Consider the following 21,141-nt stretch of genomic DNA (forward strand, 5'->3'; position numbering starts at 1 on the left):
ATACTGCATCAGTCTGATTCTCTTTTTATCACAATTGAGGGATTAATAAATTATTGATATGTACTTTAGTGAAACAGTGAAATATTTTAAGTAGGTTTACATATAGTGCAATACATTCAGCAATTGGCAAATATTTTATTAAAGATTACTAAAAGAGTCAAAAACTTATTAAGTCACTCTTAGCAGTACCACTCTTATCTGGTTACATGTACTGACTGCCGTAAATCCATCCAATGTCCACCAGCAGTTACCAAGAGTTTACTGCTGAGAATAGCCATGATCTATGGTCTATGGATTTTGCGGTACTATTTTGTTTCATCCCAGAAAAGATTATCTAAATGTGGAATAAGATACTTGCGATTGTGTGATGACCTCTGAAATAAAAGGATTCTCCTTTTTCTCTAAGGATGTCTTTTAGTCTACTCTTATGGTATTTTGTCCACAAACTGGGTTCTCTGCCCTTGTTGTTAAGTATCCACTTCTTAAATGTTCCATAGTATAGTGTTATACACTGTCCTCCATACATATATAGACAAAGAGAATAGTGCTGTACATAGTGAAGTATTGTTTATTCCATTACAAAAACATTAAAATTACATCCACAAAAAAACACCAAATAGCAGACAAGGCAGCGTACCAAATTAAGGGGGGGGGGTCACTTTTACATACCCAAGTTCACATATGTGAAGTTGCTAGTTAGCTCCCGGGTATAGGTCACTGGAACACATCTGGTCATGTGCAAAAAACAGTCCCCCACTGCATCCACCTGGATTCCTGTCAGCCTATATTACAACCGACTCGTTTCAGCTCTCACAGAGCACTGGAACTTTGTTCATTGCTCCATCCTCAAGATCAGTGGTTCTCAAACTCTGTCATCAGGACCCTAAACAGTTCACATTTTTCCAGGTCACCCGTGCACCTGCACACACATCCCCAGTGGCCACTTTATTAGGTATTCCATCCATATGGATAACTGTAATTCACAACACTAATGTCATCTTTCTATTAATGTATATGCAAAGAGTCAATATTTGCAGTGTTGACCTCTCTTTTTCAAGACCTCTGCAATTTGCCCTGGCATGCTGTCAATCAACTTCTGGGCCATATACTGACTGATGGCCGCCCATTCTTGCCTAATCAATGCTTGGAGTTTGCTTGGAGTTTGTCAGGCTACCTTGAAAAAGCACTTACCCAGCGAAACGTGCGTCAGCTTTTCTCGCTGTGGTTTTCTTCCCCCAGTGAAAGTTATGACAATGTTTTTATTTATATGTGTATTACGTGTGTACCGGTGTATCAATTGGCGTTAGCGGTATATATCCACAAATCATACCCTTGTTGGTTGTAGCTTGCTGCCTATTATTATCAAGACGGGTGACGGAACCGGCATTATCCATAGCCGAGTAGTGTCTCCACACTGACTTTGGAGAGGTTATAATCTATATATATTTACTGCTGCTTGTCACCATTATAAGCGGGGGATGGAACCGGCATTACCTATAGCTGAGTAGCGTCCCCATATCCACTCTGAAGAGGATATAATTCATATGGTACAACTGAATATATATGTGTCCCATAACAACGCTATACTTACCATTCCAGAGTGTTTACAATCACTCTAACATTTGGATTTAATATAACATAACAGGAGGGTTTGGATACTAATAATAAGTAACATATTGTTATTTACTATGTTACATTTTTGATACAAAACAAAAGTATCAACCTCCTCATATTGAATATGCAGGCTGATACAGCATAAGATATCATATTATATTATCCATGTGCGCTGACTCAATATAGAGACAGCACAGCAGATCAGGATTAAGTACTAAAATAATAGCAGTATCACTATTACTAGACTGCATTATAAATAAATAAAAGATATATGTCTCAATTTATTAATGAGGGTATGTAAAGACATCATCATGAACTAATAATAACACTGGTAATATATTTACACAATCACATAATCAGCAGTTAAACGTATACACTTCAGCTAGTATAGGTTGATAATATTTGGAGTGTATACGTAAGTACCTATACTTAATTGTGGGCTCATATTGATTGACGCAATTCATTGTACAGTCAATTCAATAAATGTTGAGCCACTCACCATTATAAATAAGGTATAGGAATACAACTGCTGGTAAATTATAGTATATACTAATTCACGTGAATAAGGGAAGAACCACAGGACGAGATATTTATTTTAATGTACACGTAATTTAATAGTATTGTCTTCACAATTTATGTCTATATATATATATATATATATATATATATATATATATATATATATATATATATATATATATATAGAGAGAGAGAGAGAGAGTTTTTAATATTTCGCTGTTTTTTAAGTTTTATTTGAAAACCAATAAAAGTTATTTTTTAATATAATACACAAATGAACAGTGCGCCACAATAGGACAACTCCTTTTCATTTTTTGATTTTGAATATTACTATTAGTTGTTTGAAGGCTGCACCCCCACAATAAAATACTTATGCTTATAATGCAAGATCTATATTAACTTGAATAGGGGTTTTCTTTATCTTCAATATCAGAATTAAGCTGGTATGAGAACTGGTGCAGTGGTTATTTTGGTTTTTGTAATCAGATAGGTACCATTGAAGTTAGACCTCAGTACAGTAGGTACCACTTGGCTGAATATCGAATAGGTAACGATGGTTCTGGTATTGGATAGGAACCAGTGGTGCTGGTATTGGATAGGAACCAGTGGTGCTGGTATTGGATAGGAACCAATGGTGCTGGTATCAGATAGGGACCGATGGTGCTGGTATCGGATAGGGAGCGATGGAGTAAGAACTTCTGCAACAGCAATGATGAGAAGTCTGGAGCAAAATAACGTAGATCAGAAGTGAGACGTGTTGTCCAAGGCACTGCTAGTCGGTGGAATCCTTTTATCCCCCCTAGTCTGTGCTGGTTGACTGACAGGATCAGGTGTCCATTGTAGTGTGTCCGATTGGAGGAAGGACACTCCACACTGAGTGGAGCTCAGAATCACATGATCGCTGCTAAACCTGGGATTGGAGGATCACTAGTCAGCTGACCACAGGTGTCATGGCGGCGCCCAGGCTAGGAGATGGTGGGCATGCTAGCTGGGTTAAAACAGCTAGGGTAAGATAGGCACTGCGGACAGCAGCGCAGAGCAGGAACCGGAGAGCTATAGTAGCCTGAATAGATGACCTGTGCAGTCCAGTGCACCAGCGTGAGATCTGTAGCGCAGTAAACGATTCCTAACATTCTACAGTATAATTTTGTCCCAGACCAGGAGATATTGGGGGGATTCTCATCAAGGGTGCTAAAATGTCTAGTTACAGCAAATAACCGAAGTCCAAGACTTTTTGCTATTCAAATCAAAAATTATGTTAATAATAACACTGCTTTGAATTGAAGAAATTGAGCTTCTTATTTGCAGCCCCAAAATTGGTGAAAACCTTTTCAAAGTTGAATTTTAATATAAAAAATTCTTATTATAATGGAGTACTTCTGGTACAGCGCTCTCATTTAATAATATTGTATTTAACTGTGTTAAAATAGTAAAATATTGCCAATAAAAACATGTTTTTCATGTAATTTTCTTTGAAAAGCATAGAGATGTGTTTAATGATGTGGGACGTGTATGTTAATGTGTTGCATAGATGGAATAGGTATTTTTTTGGGATGTAGTTATGAGACCGGCGGGCGCGATGCCGCCTATCTTAATCCCAACACCGGAATCCAGGAGGACGACAGCCCGAATGAAGGTAAGCTGGGACGCCCTTAATGTTAGTTTTTTTTTATGGGGGAGATTAGGGTTAGGCACCCCTAGGAGGGAAGGTTATGGTGAGGCACCACTTGGGGGGGTGGGTAGGGTTAGGCACTAAGGGGGGAGGTTTAAGTTAAGGCACCAAGGGGGAGGAAACTTAGATTTAGGCACTAATGGGGAGGGTTAAGGTTAGGGTGCGAGGTGGGAAAGGTTAGGGCTAGGCTACAAAAAGGGAGGGTTAGGGGGAGAAGGGGGGAGGGTATACCAACCATCGGGATGCCGCTGTCGGTATTTTGACAGGAGGCATCCCGACAGCCGGCATTACATACCGCTCCATTTTTTTTTTACTTGCAGATGGCAGTTACAAGTATTTAAGCCAATATTTTACTAGTTGTATATAATCACAAAATACAATAGAAATATTTGAATTCTCAAAATTCGCATCTCAAAATTCACTAAACACTTTTGTTTGCAGAAGTACACAATGCTGGTTATAATTTGAAAAAGTTATCAAGTTGTAAAATTCAACACTTTGACACCGTATAACAAACTCCAAGTGGTAAATTTATGAAGAATCATGTTTTGGCCAAGTTTAAACATGATTGGCATCGCTGAAATTTGGGAGTTTTCCAAGGTCAAACAATCAAATTTACTAAGAAGCGTGTTTTACTGAATTGTGCTTTCCGATGGTGTATATAATTGTGTTTAATTGTTTTTTCTCCACCATGTTATCTCTGTCTGACCATGGCCAATCACTCACGAACATGAATTCTGTGTGATCTGTGCAGCACTCTGTGTGTGTAAAAGTGAGAAAAATCTGAGAAAAAAAATCCATGTCCCCCCCAAGCATGACCAGCCCCACTCTCTTTGAGCCGGCCCTGGTTTAAAAATTGCAGGGAACAAAATGTGTAGTGGTCCCCTGTAATTAATGAACCAGCACTGGGCTCTTTGAGCCAGCCCTGGTTCTAAACATACATGGAAAAAATGACATAGGGGTCCACTCTATTTTTTGAAACAGCACTGGGCTCTTACTAACGGGGTAATGCCACAGCCAGACGACATACCAGTACTTGATGGGGTCCTCCGGTCAAAGCATGAACCCCCCTAACTAGTCAGCCCAGGAGGGGCATTCTTGGGAAAGTGATACCCCCCCTAATAAAGAGGTCCCACCTCTCGAGGTAACGCCAGGCAAGAAGCCCGGAGCTATCCCGCACAGCCATGGGTGGGTGCGGGGTTGATATCAGTTTTGCTAAAGTTAGATTTCCAGTAATATTGTCCTCTACAGGTAGACTATATGTCCCAGCAAGCCTTCCCCGCATTCCGGTATTTGGAGAATCAAAAGTACCAGCACGTGGGGCATTAAGGGGTCTCTAGTACCTATAGTCCTCCTGTAAAGGAATATAATATAAAGACAGTTTACACACACCAGTGCTGATTAGTCCTCTTCTCCAGTAGAATCCCGCTATACGGTTAAAAAAAATAATAATGTACTCACCTAACCGTTGCAACAGGTCATTCCTCTTCTCCAGCACCATCCCCAAGCCATTAATAACAAACAAAAAAAGCAATCCCGATCCATCTGGTAACAGAAGAGCTGAATGTGTATACAAATACAGCTCTTCTCTGCAAGTGACAGGACCTACGAGGTTTCCTGTTACTATAGTAACCAGCTGCTGATTGGCTGTGAGTGGCATGGCTGTCCATCAACGCCAGGCCGCTGATTGGCTAACAGTTATGGAGTTAATACTTTGGCTGTAGGACCCCGTCAAGCTGTGGCATTGCCTCCTTGCTAATAAGAGCCAGGTGCTGGTTGAAGGAAATACAGAGGAACCCTACGCATTTTTCTCTCCATATTTAAAAAAAAAAAAAAAAAACAGGCTAAACTCCCTCGTGAATGGCATCTCGCCCAGACACGATTCTTAGTAAATTTATCACCTATACTTTTTCATGCTCTTCACATAGGGCCTGATTTACTATGGATCGCAAATGCGATTACGCACGCAGTTGGGTGATTGTTTCATTTTGCGCATGCTTATGCATCGCAGTGAATGTGCGCAATCCAGCCACTGCGATCTGGACTGTTATCGCAGTGACTACACAGACCCATCGCAGAGTGATTGACAGAAAGTGCAGTGTGTGAGAGGTGACTGTGGGTTGGTCCGCAAAACGCAGGTGTGCATAAATTTGAACGCCGTTGCAGGGGCGTGCATAAATTATCCACTGCGATGCCTTACGCAGCCTGAGGCCTCATAGCATGCGATGAAGTTGACAATTTCTGAGTAAGGTCAGAGCTTGTGCAAGTGTGCGTGAGGCTGTGATGGTACTCGATTGTACCAAGGGTTTCGCAGTCATGCTAAACATTACGGATGTGTGTAAGGTAAAGTGGGCATCCTTATGTTGTGCTGCGACGGCATAGCGATCGCAGTGGATTAGCATACTATCGCAGTGAGACTGCGTGCGTTATTGCTATTGCAATTGCATTTGCGATCAGTAGTGAATCAGGCCCTAGATTGCATACTGCACAATTAATGCATGATACACGTGTGATGGCCGCAATATGGCATGTGAGACTGAAAAAATAGTATTGCGTTATAAATCACATCTTCAGAAAAAAAAAAAATATATTTTTTTCAGACGAAGGGGCCTATTCATCATCACCTAATTTATACAAAAGCAGGGGAAAAATTAACATATATATATATATACAGTGCTCGAAGTGGGAATTTAGAGGTGGGGGTATGGAGATTTGAATGCCCCGCCCTTCAGCCACTGCTTCCATATAACCCCTCCTCTCTCACCCAGAGGAGTAGCATGTGGCCAGGGTGTCCGGAGCACATCAGTGCTATGGCGCCCCCCTGTAGTGGTGCCATATGCAGTGCCCTCTGTGCCCCAGGAGAGGACCCCCTTATGCAGGCCTCCAGTAGTGCCCCCAGTATTGATTTGCCTATGCAGTGCCCCCAGTAGTGGTCACCCCTGTTCAGTGCCCCTTGTGCTCCCAGTATTAAGCCCCTTATATAGTACCCCCAGTAGTGGTACGCCCTATGCAGTGCCCCCAGTAGTAGTTGTCCCCCCCCCCCTTGTAGTGCCCCCAGTAGTGGTCTCCCCTTTGTAGTGCCCCAGTAGTGCTCTCCCCCTTGTAGTGCCCCCAGTAGTGATCCCCCCTGTGCAGTGCCCCTTGTGCTCCCAGTAGTAAGCCCCTTATATAGTGCCCCCAATAGTGGTCCCCCCTATGCAGTGTCCCTTATATAGTGCTCCCAGTAGTAGAACCCTCCATGCAGTGCCCCCAATAGTGGTAACCCTTATGCAGTGCCCATTAAATAGTGGCACCAGCTGTAGTCCCCCCCCCCCCCCCCATGCAGTACCCCCAGTATTGCCCTTTATGTAGAGCCTCCAGTAGTGGGCCCCGATGCAGTGCCCCATTGGTCCTCCCCCCTTGTAGTGCCCCCAGTAGTAGTCCCCCCATTGTAGTGCCCCTAGTAATAGTCCCCTCTTGTAGTGCCGCCAATAGTAGTGTCTCCCCCTTGTAGTGCCCTCAGTAGCAGTCCCCCCTTGTAGTGCCCCCAGTAGCAGTTCCCCCCCTTGTAGGGCCCCCAGTAGTGGTCTCCCCCTTGTAGTGCCACCAGTAGTGCCCCTCCCAGTAGACACACATAATTAAAAAAAAAAAAACACCTGAATCCCCGCTCCCGTCGCCGCCATCCGCTCCTCCATCCATCCTCCCGAGCCGGCCCGCTCTGCGTTATGGGAGAGATGTCATGATGTCTCTCCCATTACCCACTGCAGGAGCCGGAAGATGGAGCACCTCTGGCAGTGGGCGCAGCAGCAGTCAATGAGAGTCTGACAGAGTCTCATTGGCTGCTAATTAAAACAAACACACTGCTGCCAGCGCCGACGGTTGTGTGTTTGTCAGTCACTGTGTAGTCCGGTCAACGCTACACGCGCTGTGCAGCTGTGGCACAGAGACACAGACTGCCCACGGCCCGCATGGCACTGCGGCCCGGGGGGCACATGGCACCCTGCCCCCCGGCCCAGCCCGCCTCTGCCCGGCAGGCTGTCAGCTTAGGCAGCTGCCGGGTACACAGGTGGCGGCGCCTCCAAACACCTTCGGCGACTGGAGCTTCCGCTCCACTGGAGCCGCCCTCCCTACGCCCCTGCTCTCACCCCCCACAATTCTTCTTGCCTGCTACCCTCTCTCACCCCCAGCCCTTCTCCCTAACTGATTCCTTCATACTCTTGCCCCTTACACCACTAACTGACTGCTTCAATCTGAGCGCTCGCAACCGGGTCGATATTTGCCGACTGGGCATGCACACGACGGAGCCAGCTCCGTCGTGTGCATGCGCGAGACCCGGCTAGCGACGGGTGCTCCGTCGCTCCGGGTCTCACACCAAAGGGGGCGAGCTGTCGATGGTGATTGACAGCTCGCCCTGTTTGTTAGGTGGGCAGGGGGGGTGGCTGGCTAAACGGAGGCGTTCCCGAAGAAACGCCTGCCATTTGGGGGCGGCCCCACTATTAGAGCCAGAAGCTCTCTGGGGCTTGCGGCCGACGAGACCCTACCACAAGGGTCTCATCGCAAGCCCGATGGTCGCGATGGTCTTGACCATCGCGACCGTCAACCTGGCCGCTTGCAATAGCTGTGGGTGGTCACCCACAGCTATGCAAGCGCCCAGGAGGCCGAACAATAAAAAAAACAAAATGCCCTGATTCAGAGCTAGCGCTCGTTCAGAGCGTCCGTCTCTGAATCAGCCCATCTATTCCCTCTCTCACACCCTCCCTAAGTCCCCTCTCTCTAACGTCTTCTGACCTGTCTCTCTGCGCTGGACTGAAGGTGGAGTCAGCGGGAGTATCGGATCCTACTCCTAGCTGCTGCTGCACTACAGTTTACAGTCAGAACTGGCTACCAATCAAAAAGGGAAGGCTTAAATCCGGCGCTGACCCCGAGCCATTGAGAAGCTGCCATTTGAGTGTTCCACAGTATTGATAAGTCTGATTTTTCTTCCATACATGAAAATGGTTTATTCTTTTTTCAATGATGCAATAAAATGCTCAATTGATTGCTTATCCCTCCATAATCATAACCTTATGGATACCTCACCTGTAGGGGGAAAGGTATAACTATTCTGAAAAGCTGACTCCGCAAAAAGAGCAGCTTTTCGGAAGTGATACTTTTGTTAGTGAGGCATGATGAATGTCTCCAATTGATTTTTTTAAACTTGCTGCTTGTTTAAAACATAGTTATCACTAGTGACAATTATGTCATGATGAATAGGCCTCTAACTGTGAAAAAAGCCCTAATTGAGGAGTGAAATATTTTGTGCAATTTAACGGGAAAGTTCATTATTAATAACACAGGGACAGAGGTGCATCCATAATGGGTGCAGGGTGTGCAGGGCACATGGGCCTCTGGGTCCAGGTGGGCCCACACTGCACACAGTCCACCCATAGTCCTATACTGTACTTAACTCTCTGTAGTGCTGCTCTGCAGTGCTGATCCTGTGCTGCAGAGCAGCATAGACCAATGGGTGGCGCCCATTTTCCTCGTGACCTGCGCATGCGCACTACTACTGTCCCCGAGAAAACGGCGTGGGCGCATTTTTCCCGGAGACCAGCGCATGCTCAGTAGATTCTGACACTAAGCTAGAATCTACTGTGCATTGCCTGATTGCCGGAGAGAGGAGGGGGCCCGCACTGAGGACCTCAAACAGACCCGCTCGCAAGCACTTGAGCACTCACAAGCGGGTCGATGTTTGGCTGTGCGCACGCGCAGCGGCCGCACTCCGCGTGCACAAGCCCCAAGCGAGAGAGAAATTCTCTCGCTCCGTGGCTAACTACAAAAGGGGCGGCTGTCGATGTTGATAGACCGCTCGACCCATTTTGTAGGTATGGCGGGGGGGGTGGCTTCACAAACGGAGGTGTTCCCAAGCGAACGCCTGCCATTTGTGGGCGGCCCCACTGACATCAACAGTGATGTCAGTGGGAGAGCTTCCGGCTCTATTAGAGCCAAAAGCTCTCTGGGGCTTGCGGGAGACGAGACCCAACCACAAGGGTCTCGTCGCAAGCCCCGATGGTCACGATGGTCTTGACCATCGCGACCATCATCCTGGCCGCTCGTTAAAGCCGTGGGTGGTAACCCACGGCCTAGCGAGCGGCCGGGAGGCCGGATCATTTTTTAGATGCGGCCGCCCTCATTCAGAGCGAGCGCTCGCATTTTGTGAGCGGCTCTGAATGAGGTCCTGAGTCTGCGCGCAGGCCCCTCCTCTCATAAAACGCCCCTGGCAGTAGAGAAGGGAGACAGCAACTCCAGCAGCATTGTAAGCACAACATCATTTTAATTAAGAGACAATTAATCTGATAGTGTCAGAAGCTTGCTACTGTATTTGGTCCACTTTGGTCTTTGCTTTCATCTAACCATAATTTGCAGGTTAGCGCATATTTAGTTCTACAAACTAAATTGTAAGTACAAGACAAAATACAGATTATTTACTAGAGGATGTTTTCTGAATTCTTCCACAAGTGTTTAGTCTTTGTCCAGACCTCCATATGATTTAAAACAAGCAAATACGAGCTAGTAAACTGGATCAACCACATATTTATTGAGCTACTTTATCTTTGTAACAACAAACATGCTTCCTGGCTCCATATGTTGTTCCACAAAGTGGCAGCCATTCAAAATAGAATTGATGTACTTGAACTTGAAACAATATTTGATCTAAAAAGTAATATGGAAAAGAGTAACTTCTGCTGCCGAAATAGCTAGTTGCCTCCCATTAAATATGGGAAGATAGTCGAGTAAACACTAGACCTGTCCCAATTTCTTGTATTTTATTGGACCCACATCGCTCATTTTTCTCGTGTAGTGGATACGCGCCATGATGGGAGAACTCCACAATTTACATTACGCAGCCGGAAGCCCCAGATCCTTAGATCTTTCCCTCAGTGCAAAGGAAAACTAAAAAAAAAAAATTATATATATATATATATATATATATATATATATATATATATAAGTATGGCAAACACATATGTCTTAGGGCATGTCATTGCTGGGGTGACGAACCGATAAATGGCCCATCTGTGTCATATCCATGAAATAGAAAAAATTAGGGGTGCACTCACCAGTCTTCTTAAATAGATTTCTTTATTGAAATGGACAAAACAACATCCTGTAACTGATATTGTTTTATCCATTTGAATAAAGAAATCTATTTAAGAAGACTGGTGAGTACACCCCTAATTTTATATATATATATATATATAGAATGAATGAGTTTAAAATAATCCAGACACTCACTTACTAGGGTGTTGTTTAAACCTTCTATTCACTGAGGGGTGTCTTGTGTGCACATCATTTAACTTGCCTATAACATAGTAATAACCACAGATTAAGACACTGAGAAATAGATTTGGCAGAAGCATATCCTGGAAAAAACTAAAAGCCCCTCTTCAGTCAAATGAACACCATTGGGCCTGTACAAAAGAAAGACTATACTTTATAGGCAAGTGTGATACTACCTGACCCCCTTTGGCCAGAACAAATTTTGCCACAGCCGCATTAACTTTCTTCCTGGACTCATCAATAGCCTGCCAGTTCCTCATATCATGCCAAATAAGCCTGGGCACAATAAATGGCCAAATTATCCTACAACTTGGCCACGCTGACAAAACTCGAGCTATTTCGTCAATAACAGAACATCTTAAATCCAAGACTGTCTTCTTCCGAAGGTACTTGTCACCAAAATGGTGTTATGAGTCTTGGGTGGATTCACCTCTGAGTAGCAATAGTGCTGAGGATTATGCAATGATGACTGTTGGGGTACCCTTTAAGGATGACGTCCAGCAACAGCCTTGAGGGCTGGTAATATAGATAAGAGTCGGTTTTGACTGAGTAGCAGCCTTAAGGGCTGGTGGTGCTTGGCTTGGTGCGGCCTTGACTGAGTAACAGCCTTGAGGGCTGGAAGCGCCTGGCTTTGTGCGGCCTTGGCCGAGTAGCAGCCTTAAGGGCTGGAAGCGCCCGGCCAGGTGCGGCCTTTGGGCCGTGTAGCAGTCTTGAGGGCCGGGAGAACTTGGCAAGATGCAGCCTTTGGGCTGTGTAGCAGCCTTGAGGGCTGGTAGAACTTGGTAAGATGCAGCCTTTGGGCCGTGGAGCAGCCTTCGGGGCTGTAACGCTGGACAAGATGCGGCCTTTGGGCCATGTAACAGGAAGCAGAGTTGCATCGGCAAAGGCGCAGGAGTGCGACTTGTGCCGCCGAGATGACACAAGCAGCAGATGGCACTGGAGTTCGATTTGTGCCGCTAAGATGACACAAGTGGCAGTACACTAGATTGCGTGGACAGGAGACGCTGGATAGTGGCCTGTGCCGCCAGGATGACACAAGTGACAGGATACTGGATTGCATAGGCAGGAGCAGTGGCGTAACTAGGGCAGGGCGAGCGGGGTTCGTGCCCTGGGCGCCGTTGGACCGGCGGCGCGGGGGGGCGCCGCCGGCCACGGTACCGGCCCGCCCGCCCTAGTTAGCCAGTGTAGTGCCGACCGCAATGAGTGCGGTCAGCACTACACATTTGCACAGGACCGGCGCTAGCCTTCCAGCGCCGGTCCTGTGCTGCACGCCTGAGCCCGTTCCCTCCCCCTGAGCGCTTGCCCAATAGCGCCAGGAGGCGGGCTCAGGCTGTGCATAACACACGCATCGCCGACAGCGCTGGCGGCGATGCGTGTGTTAAACAGCAGCCAATGAGAGTCAGATAGACTCTCATTGACTGCTGCAGCACCCACTGCAAGAGCCGGACTTCCGTCCGGCTCCTGCAGTGGGTAATGGGACTGACGTCATGACGTCAGTCCCATAGTGCTGAGCGCGCCAGCCCGGGCGGACTGGAGGGCGGGAGCGGCATCGCGGACAGGAGCAGCGTGGAATCAGGTAAGTATATTTTTATATATATTTATTTATTTTTAAACCTATATGCACAACGGGGGAGGGGTTGGCTACTACTGGGGGGGACATCTACTGGGGGGGACATCTACTGGGGGTGCCATTGGGAGGACCTCTACTGGGGGGGGCTACTCTACTGGGGACTACTACTTGGGGGGGGGACTACCACTGGGGGCATTCTAAAAGGGGCCTAGTATTACTAGAGGCACTGCACTCGGGGGACCACTAATGGGGGCAATAATAGGAAGGGCCACTACAGGGACCACTGTATGGGGGGGGGGTCACTACTGGGAGCCTGCATCAGGGGGACCACTACTGGGGGCATTGCATGGGAGGGGGGGGACACTACTGCTGGGGGCACTATATAAGGGGCTTACTGCTAGGGGCACTGCGGGGACCACTACAGGGGGCACTAGATAGGGGGATCACTACAGGGTGCCTGCATAAGGGGACCACTACTGGGAAAACTGCATGGGGGGGACTACTGCTGGGGGCACTATATAAAAGGGCACTGCATAAGGGGATACCGCTACTGGGTGCACTGCATTGTGGGGACTGCTACTGCGGGCACTGCATAAGGGGGAACACTACGTGGGGCACTGCATTTGGGGGGCCACTACTGGGGGTACTGAGTAAGGGGAACTAATTGGGGGCTGTATAAGAGGGACCACTACTGGCGATACTGTATAAGGGGCACTACTATGGGCCTGCATGAGAGGGACCACAGCTGCATACTGGGGGTACTACTGGGGTTAAGGTGCATATGGATAGGAATGTTCAGTTTGAAAATAAAGGGGTGTGTCATGTTGACACGCCCCATTTTTAAGTGACCACGCCCATTTTTTTTTGTCGCGCGCGCCGAAGGCACGCGCACATGGGGGGGCTCCTTTTTCAAATTTGCCCTGGGCTCCAAATACCCTAGTTACGCCACTGGGCAGGAGACACTGGATTGTGGCCTGTGCCACCGCTATGACACAAACGGCAGAAGACACTGGTGTGCAGCTTGTGGTGCCGAGATGACACAAGTGGCAGGATACACTGAAGTGCGGCCTGTGCTGCCGAGGTGACACAAGCGGCAGGACGCTGGATAATGGCCTGTGCCGCTGAAATGACACAAGCGGCATGAGACACTCGAGACAGGCTGAGGTACAAGACACTCAACTAGACAAGATGCAAACACCAGAACTGGAAACACATGAAATGCTATCACCGGCATCTGAGCGATGTACCAGCAGGATAGAAAAAAGGAGGAAGAACCAATCCAGTCCCGGCAGGGATGATGTATAGCCGGATAGAAGGACTTCATGAGTTGTCAGTATGGCGTCTCCGTCTCCCGGCAACAGGCCTAAGAGGATCTAAGAAGATGCGGCGGAAACTTGTGACAAAGGGATAACCAACACCTCAGGAATACCAAAATGCACATCGAACTCCAACAGCCTCACTCTAAAAGAATGCAAACACATAATCATAAAAGCCAAGCCATCTTGCACCTTTGTAATCCAGAAATATGGGAGCCCCATCAGAAGCCATAAACTTAGCTGACAAAAAACATAAGAGTGGCCAAAAACCCAGACTTTAAAATTATCAAAAAATAAACCTATAAAGAAGAGGAAAAAAGAGAAAAAGAAAATTTATTAAAGTGATTTTAAAATTGTGATAAATATATACAGAAAAAGTTAGTATCTGCCAAAAAGAAAAAAAGTTGCCAAATTGAATGCTTGCTTTGTGCATAATAAAGCGACAACAAAGGTAACACAAGGAAACATTGGGAATGAAAAGAGCTTGGGAGTAAAGCAAAGAAAGGATATATAAAACACGGATATAAATTAGGGGTGTGCACCGGCCACTTTTCGTGTTTTGTGTTTTGGATCTGGATCTTTCTTCGTGTTTTGGATCTGGATTGGTTTTGCCAAAACCACCCTTCCGTGTTTTGGGTTCTGGGTTTTGTGTTTTGGATCTGGATTTTTTCTTAAAAAATAAAAAAAACCGCTAAAATCACATAAAATGGGCCTTTTTTTGTTCCTACGCTATTAATAACCCCAATAACATTAATTTCCACTCGTTTCCACTCTATTCTGAACACCTCACACCTCACAATATTGTTTTTAGGCCAAAAGGTTGCACCGAGGTAGCTGGATGACTATGCTAAGCGACACAAGTGGGCGGCACAAACACGTGGCCCATCTAGGAGTGGCACTGCAGTGGCAGACAGGAAGCCAATCAGCGTTATGGTGCCCATTTGCATGTAGCACGAACCCGGGAGATCCGTGCTACATGCATCTGTGTGATTGGCACAGAGCAATGACAGGTCCGTGAGACCCGTCTGTGCTGCTGTGGTAAAAAAAAAAAAAAAAAACCTGTGTAAAAAAAGAAAAAAATGGCGTGCACCCCCCCCAAAAAAGAGCAACCAGCCCCGGGCATTAATAACCCAGTGCTGGGTGTGCTTAAATACAGGGGACAGACTACGTAGGGGTCCCCTGTACTTAAGCACAACCAGCACCGGGCTAGTCAGAACCAGCGCTGGTTGCCAAAATATGGGGGACAAACGACGTAGGGGTCCCCCGTATTCTGCGCAACCAGCTCTGGGCTCTGATCCGGTCCTGGTTCTGGAAATACAGGGGAAAAAAATTAGTAGGGTTCCCCTGTATGTTCCAGAACCAGCACTGGACTTTTTCTAGCGGGGGGCTGATACCACAGCCAGGGGAGCCCTTTCACCGGGCCCCCCAGCCGCAGCATCAGCCCTGACCGCTAGTCAGCCCAGGCCGGGGATCCCTGGAGAGCTGGGGACCCCCCCAATAAAGGGGTCACCCTCTCCAGGGCACCCCAGGCCCAGGCTGATAGCCCAGGGCTATCCCCGCCACCCCTGGTGGCGGTGGGTGGCGGGTTGATTGTGTGGTGTGGTGTAAATAAAGAATATCAAACATTGTCTTTACAAGTAGAACTGCAAGTCCCAGCTAGCCTGCCCCGCATGCTGGTACTTGGAGAACCACAAGTACCAGCATTAAGGGCCCACTAGTACCTGTAGTTCACCTGTAAAAAATTTTTTTTTAAAAACACAGGACACACACACCGTGACAGTATAAGTTTATTAAACATACATACATACACACACACACACACACACACACATGTACACATACTCACCTATGTAACATCGTCCACTTGTCCGGTAAAGTATCCATAGGGGACCTGTGAAAAAAAGCATACTCACCATCTCCTATGCGAGGTTCTGTCCTCTTCGTTCCAAAGTAGGCATCCCCGGACTTGGCAAAAAAACAAAACGAAAACGCGATCCACGAACTTAGTACCGTTCTATAGAACGGTACTTCCCGAATGAGAGCTTAGCGGCGGGGTATCACCATGGAAACCCCGCTGCTAAGCGTTCATTCGCTGAGAGAGGTCATCTACCGTCTCTCAGCCAATGAACGGCTCCCTCCATTGTAGTCAATGGTGGGAGCCGCAAGGTTATTAAAGTTGGGTCACTAATGCCCGGGGCTGGTTGCTCTTTTTTTTTTTTGGGGGGGGGGGGGCACGCCATTTTTTTCTTTTTTTACACAGGTTTTTTTTTTTTTTACCACAGCAGCACAGACGGGTCTCACGGACCCGTCAGTGCTCTGTGTCACTGTCAGTCACACAGATGCATGTAGCACGGATCTCACGAGTCCGTGCTACATGCAAATGAGCACCATAATGCTGATTGGCTGAGAGCCGTGACAGACGGCTCTGTCAGCCAATCAGCACTTTGCCCATTAAAGGCAAAGGCATTTTTTTTAAAATGGCCGCTCGAGGCAAAACCTCGAGATCCGACAGCAGATCTCGAGGTTTTGCCTCGGGAGAGGGATTCGGGGCAGACAGGGAGATCCGAGCTTGGGCTCGGATCGCCGCGGATCCCCGAAGTTCGGGTGGGTTCGGTTCTCAGGGAACCGAACCCGCTCATCCCTAATATAAATTAACCAAATTATTGACCGTTAAGTAAGGCAAAACATAAAAAATACCCCAAGACTCTCACTGACAATAGTGGCGAGAGGCAAGCCCCGAAAGAACAAACTCAACGAACAGCCCTAATGTAATATGGTTTCTCACTTGTCCGAAGCTCAGCAATAAGCCTGTGCAAGAGATCATTCTGCTAACCCTCCATGCTGGCTCGATCACCTGCCAAGCATAAGAGGGGCAGAGCACACCAAGAGCATCAGCCTCAAGAGCCAAACATCGGAATCTATCCCACTGAAACTGAGCATTAGCAATACTGCAGACACATGGCGAGCTTTAACGTAATATTGCACAACAAAAAGGTTAGAACAAGCTTCGCAAGCAAACACAAAACTAGCAGGGACAAAGCCCTCTGCCAATTACTAGAATATAACACACCACAATTATTACATCTCAGCAAGATACTATGATTGCGCAACCACTCTCCCCAATTTTTCAGCATAGCCATGATTGGAAAGAGCTTGAGATGCCAAAGACCTTATGCCCATTCTTCATGCCAAGAAGCCAGGCAACAGGATTTGTTTAGATAGCATCCAACCCCTTAGATCCAGCATCATACGTGAGGAGTTGTAACTGAAAACTATCAGCGACTGCGTCAATCCACTTCTGTACACCATTAAAATCCTCGGGAAATTAAACCCAAACAAATAGGTCATGTTTAATCTCGGATAACAAACAAATTAAATGTGAGGCATAGATATTCAAAACGTGCTTTTGTAAAAAAAACCTGCCCACTAGCACATGCAGGGGGAGTTTCTGGGTACCTAGAAACTCCCCTTGATGGGCCAACTGCACCCTAATCTGGCCGCAGTGGGGGAGGAGTCAATAAGACAAGCCCTGTCACTATACCCCTGCGACTCGCGTCATTATATGTGTTAGTGAAACATTTTTATGGTGGCAGAAAGAAGCAATGTTACCTCGGCTTGGAGGTACCACCTCCCTCCAACTGGCCTAGCATTGGCACCACCCTAAGACAGAGACCAGGTCCACCCCTGAGGCAATGACCAATTCGCCGCTCTTAGAGGAAAAATGCCCCAAATCACTGTTGTACCCTAACATGCAGTCAAAGAGCATTGCCTTCCGTATAGCTGTACCTCCTTTTGTTGGAAGAGCACACATAGTAAATTAAATTCCAACAAAAACAAAGAACATACAAACCATAAAGTAGTCATGTGAGTGGGCAGGAATCAAAACTGGAAAGAGGGAAAATGGCTGCCAACAGAAGATATTTATATGGACCCAGTAACCCCTCCCTTAACTAACCTGACAGACAAACCTGAATGATTCACAGCTAAACCCTGACTAAACTACATAAAATACCCAGAGAAAAGGGTGTTTATTTATCATCAAACTTTGTATTAAGTATATGGATACTTTAAGTCACCCATTGTTTTTATTATTTAATTTTGCTGACTTATCCTTAACTAAAATAAAGACACTGATACAGTAGCTTGGATTAAAGGGGTCACAGTCATTACCCAGCACAGGTAATGGTCTCCATACCCAATTATGGCAAACAATAACTCGGACCCTTGGTTTTGTCATGCACAATGGGAACTCAAAAATTAAAAAATAGCGGCGGATAAACAACAAAAACAAGCCACAACATTTTGAATCAGTGGGCCCATGCAAAGGAAGTCATCCAGAAAGTGAGCTATCCTGGGACCACCACAAGAAGACTCAACACACTCATGCAAGAAGGTGCTAAATCTTTCCAAATATGTACAAGACATTGAACATCCCATTGACAAGTACATGTATATGTGATATCTGCTGTCAAAACATCATCAAAGGACTGGTCAACCACTGAACAGAACTCTGGCGGTAAAGCATAATTTATAGAGGACCCAACCGGGTGGGATAGATACTGAATGAGCAGTGAGCAGGCTACACAGCACTGTACTGTCAGTGCCAGCAGCATGGGAAAGGGTATGCAATCGGGAAGCCAACTGCCTAAATACCGGCAGCTGGCTTCCCGACTGTCATATCCCGGCAAGGGTGAAATGCCGGGCGTCTAGATGTAGACGCCCGCATTTCCCCGACGCCGGGAGACCGGCGCCCGGCATCCCGATCGTAGTGATGCCAGACGCCGCGAGCGGACAGCCTCGGGGGGAGAGGGTTAGGTTTAGGGCTCCCGGGGGGGGACTTAGGGTTAGGCAGCGGGGAAGTGGGTGGTTAGGGTTAGGCACTTGGGGGGGGAAGTTAGGGTTAGGTACCCCTAAGGAGGGTTAGGGGGGTTAGGTTAGGTTAGTAGATACTCACCTATCCACGATTGAGATTTCCAGCGCTATGTACTGTATGTTTGACTGTATATATGAATGTGTAGATGTGACCAGGGGTGCAGAGGGGGTACTAATTTCCTGGGCCCAGGTCTGCTGCCCATCCCCCCTCCCTAACCTGTCCCAGCACATGCTGCTGTGTGCTGGGCTGCAGTGTGACAAAGGAGGCTGCTCTGGCTTTGTGGAGGAAGGGGGGATCACACTGATTGTGCCACCTCCCTGGATTTACCATAGGCCGAGGGGTACACAGCGCCCCTTTACGGTGCAGCAAAACATTTTTTTTAAGAGGCATGGTCACGCCTAATTACATTAGGTCATGCCCCCCAAATTTAGCCGGGCCTGGCAATGCTCTCTAAAGCTTTAGATGTGACTGTATATATTTGAGTGTGTGTGACAGCATGCAGGGCTGGCTCTAGGCATGTTCGACCAGAGCAGTCGAACAGGGGCACCATCCGATTTCAACGGGACAGTCCCACTTTTAGGGCACTGTCCCGCTGTTCCACCAGTGGGCTGAAGTGTCCCGCAGGTGGTTGGGAGGTTTGGGACCCCCACGGCCGGAGCTGTGCAGCGGTGCCGGACCATGGAGAAGATGAATGGATGTTGCGTGCATGTGGGCACGCCCCCAAATAAAATCATTTGGGGGGGGTCCTATGTTAATAAGGCCACGCCCCCTTTCTGGTCAAAGGAGCCGCCCTTGACAGCATATATGTGTATAAGTGTGTGTGACTTTATGTATCTGTGGCTATATGCAGAGGTGCAGAGATGGGGGGGGCAGGGGCATATTTATAACGGGTACACGGGCCCAAGTGGGGCCCTCAACGCACACCCTGCACCCATATTATACTTACCTCTCCTGAGTCCCGCGTAGGCGCCGGTGCCAGCACTGTAAAAACGGCAGGAAAATGACCACTGCGGCCATTTTCCAGGTGACCTGCTCATGCGCTATAGATTAGACTAGAGTGTGCCTAGAGTCTATAAGTACGGCGCTAGCCATGCTGAGCACAGTGCGCTGCCGGCCACCAGATTGAGGAGGGGGCCAATTACAGAGACTGCACACGGGCCCCCTCCTCTCTAGAAATGCCCCCTTGCGGGTGCAGGTAATAATTACTCGGGCCATGGCTTTTTGGAGGGGCCCGTTGGGGCCTGGGTCTGACACCCCCCTTCTTCTTATCTGTCAGCAGCCCAGCACGTTGATTAGGTCAATAATCAATAGTGCACGTAGTGCATACAAGACATTTTGCTGATTGCCTACTATTCAATCCCCCCCCCCCCCCTCCTCATCTAATCAGCAGACATTCAATTGTGGCACTGTCCACCCACTATACCCGTTATATACTGTAGGCATTTAACTACTCAATCAGTTGATCCCCAATAAAGGCACATACATTATTTTAACATATCATTGTTTATTATAATTTATATCACAATATTACATTACTGCATCACCATACCATTTACTGTGAAGCGCAGTCGGCCAGATATATATGTGGTAACACACATATGTGCCTATTTCCTATGTACTAGATCTGGGGAAATCTAGAAAAATTAGGACTTACAGCCTCTTACACATTGCACATTTCTAATATAGGGAAGTGAGCGCCAGATTCATATATATATGTGTGACTGGATGTTTGTGTATATGAGTGTGACTGTATATATCTATGTGTATAGGTATGATAATGTATGTATGACTATGAATGCATGTCCCTCGGGGCCTGGCTAAAAGGTTTCCTTTCCAGGCACCCTGCTAGTCAGAAGGAAAGTGGGTCAACAACAGTGCCGCCCACACACCCCTAGTTATGGCCATGATCCTAGTGATTTATTAAAGTGTATATATATGTGTGTGTGTTCCTGTGTATATGTGTGCTGTCTGTGTGTGTGTGTATGTATATTACAAACACTTACCACTTGACTTTCAAACCACTTATCTCCTCTTTTTCTGGATTGCTGGTTCTTTTGGTATTCAGATCCACAAAGGTTTGATAGCTGATGGTGTGTAAAACATTAGTACAGCCCTACATCATCTTCAACATGACAACACTACACACACACACAGTGTGTATGTTTATATATCATTGACAAAAAACTTCAATATATCCCAATAAAATGCAGTATACAAGACGTAATATTAATATGCCCCACCGCACAATATATTACTACACAAACCCTGATACAATATT

Source organism: Taudactylus pleione, unplaced genomic scaffold (genome assembly GCF_031769625.1).
Source record: "Taudactylus pleione unplaced genomic scaffold, aTauple2 ptg000007l, whole genome shotgun sequence".
NCBI classification, from domain to species: Eukaryota; Metazoa; Chordata; class Amphibia; order Anura; family Myobatrachidae; genus Taudactylus; species Taudactylus pleione.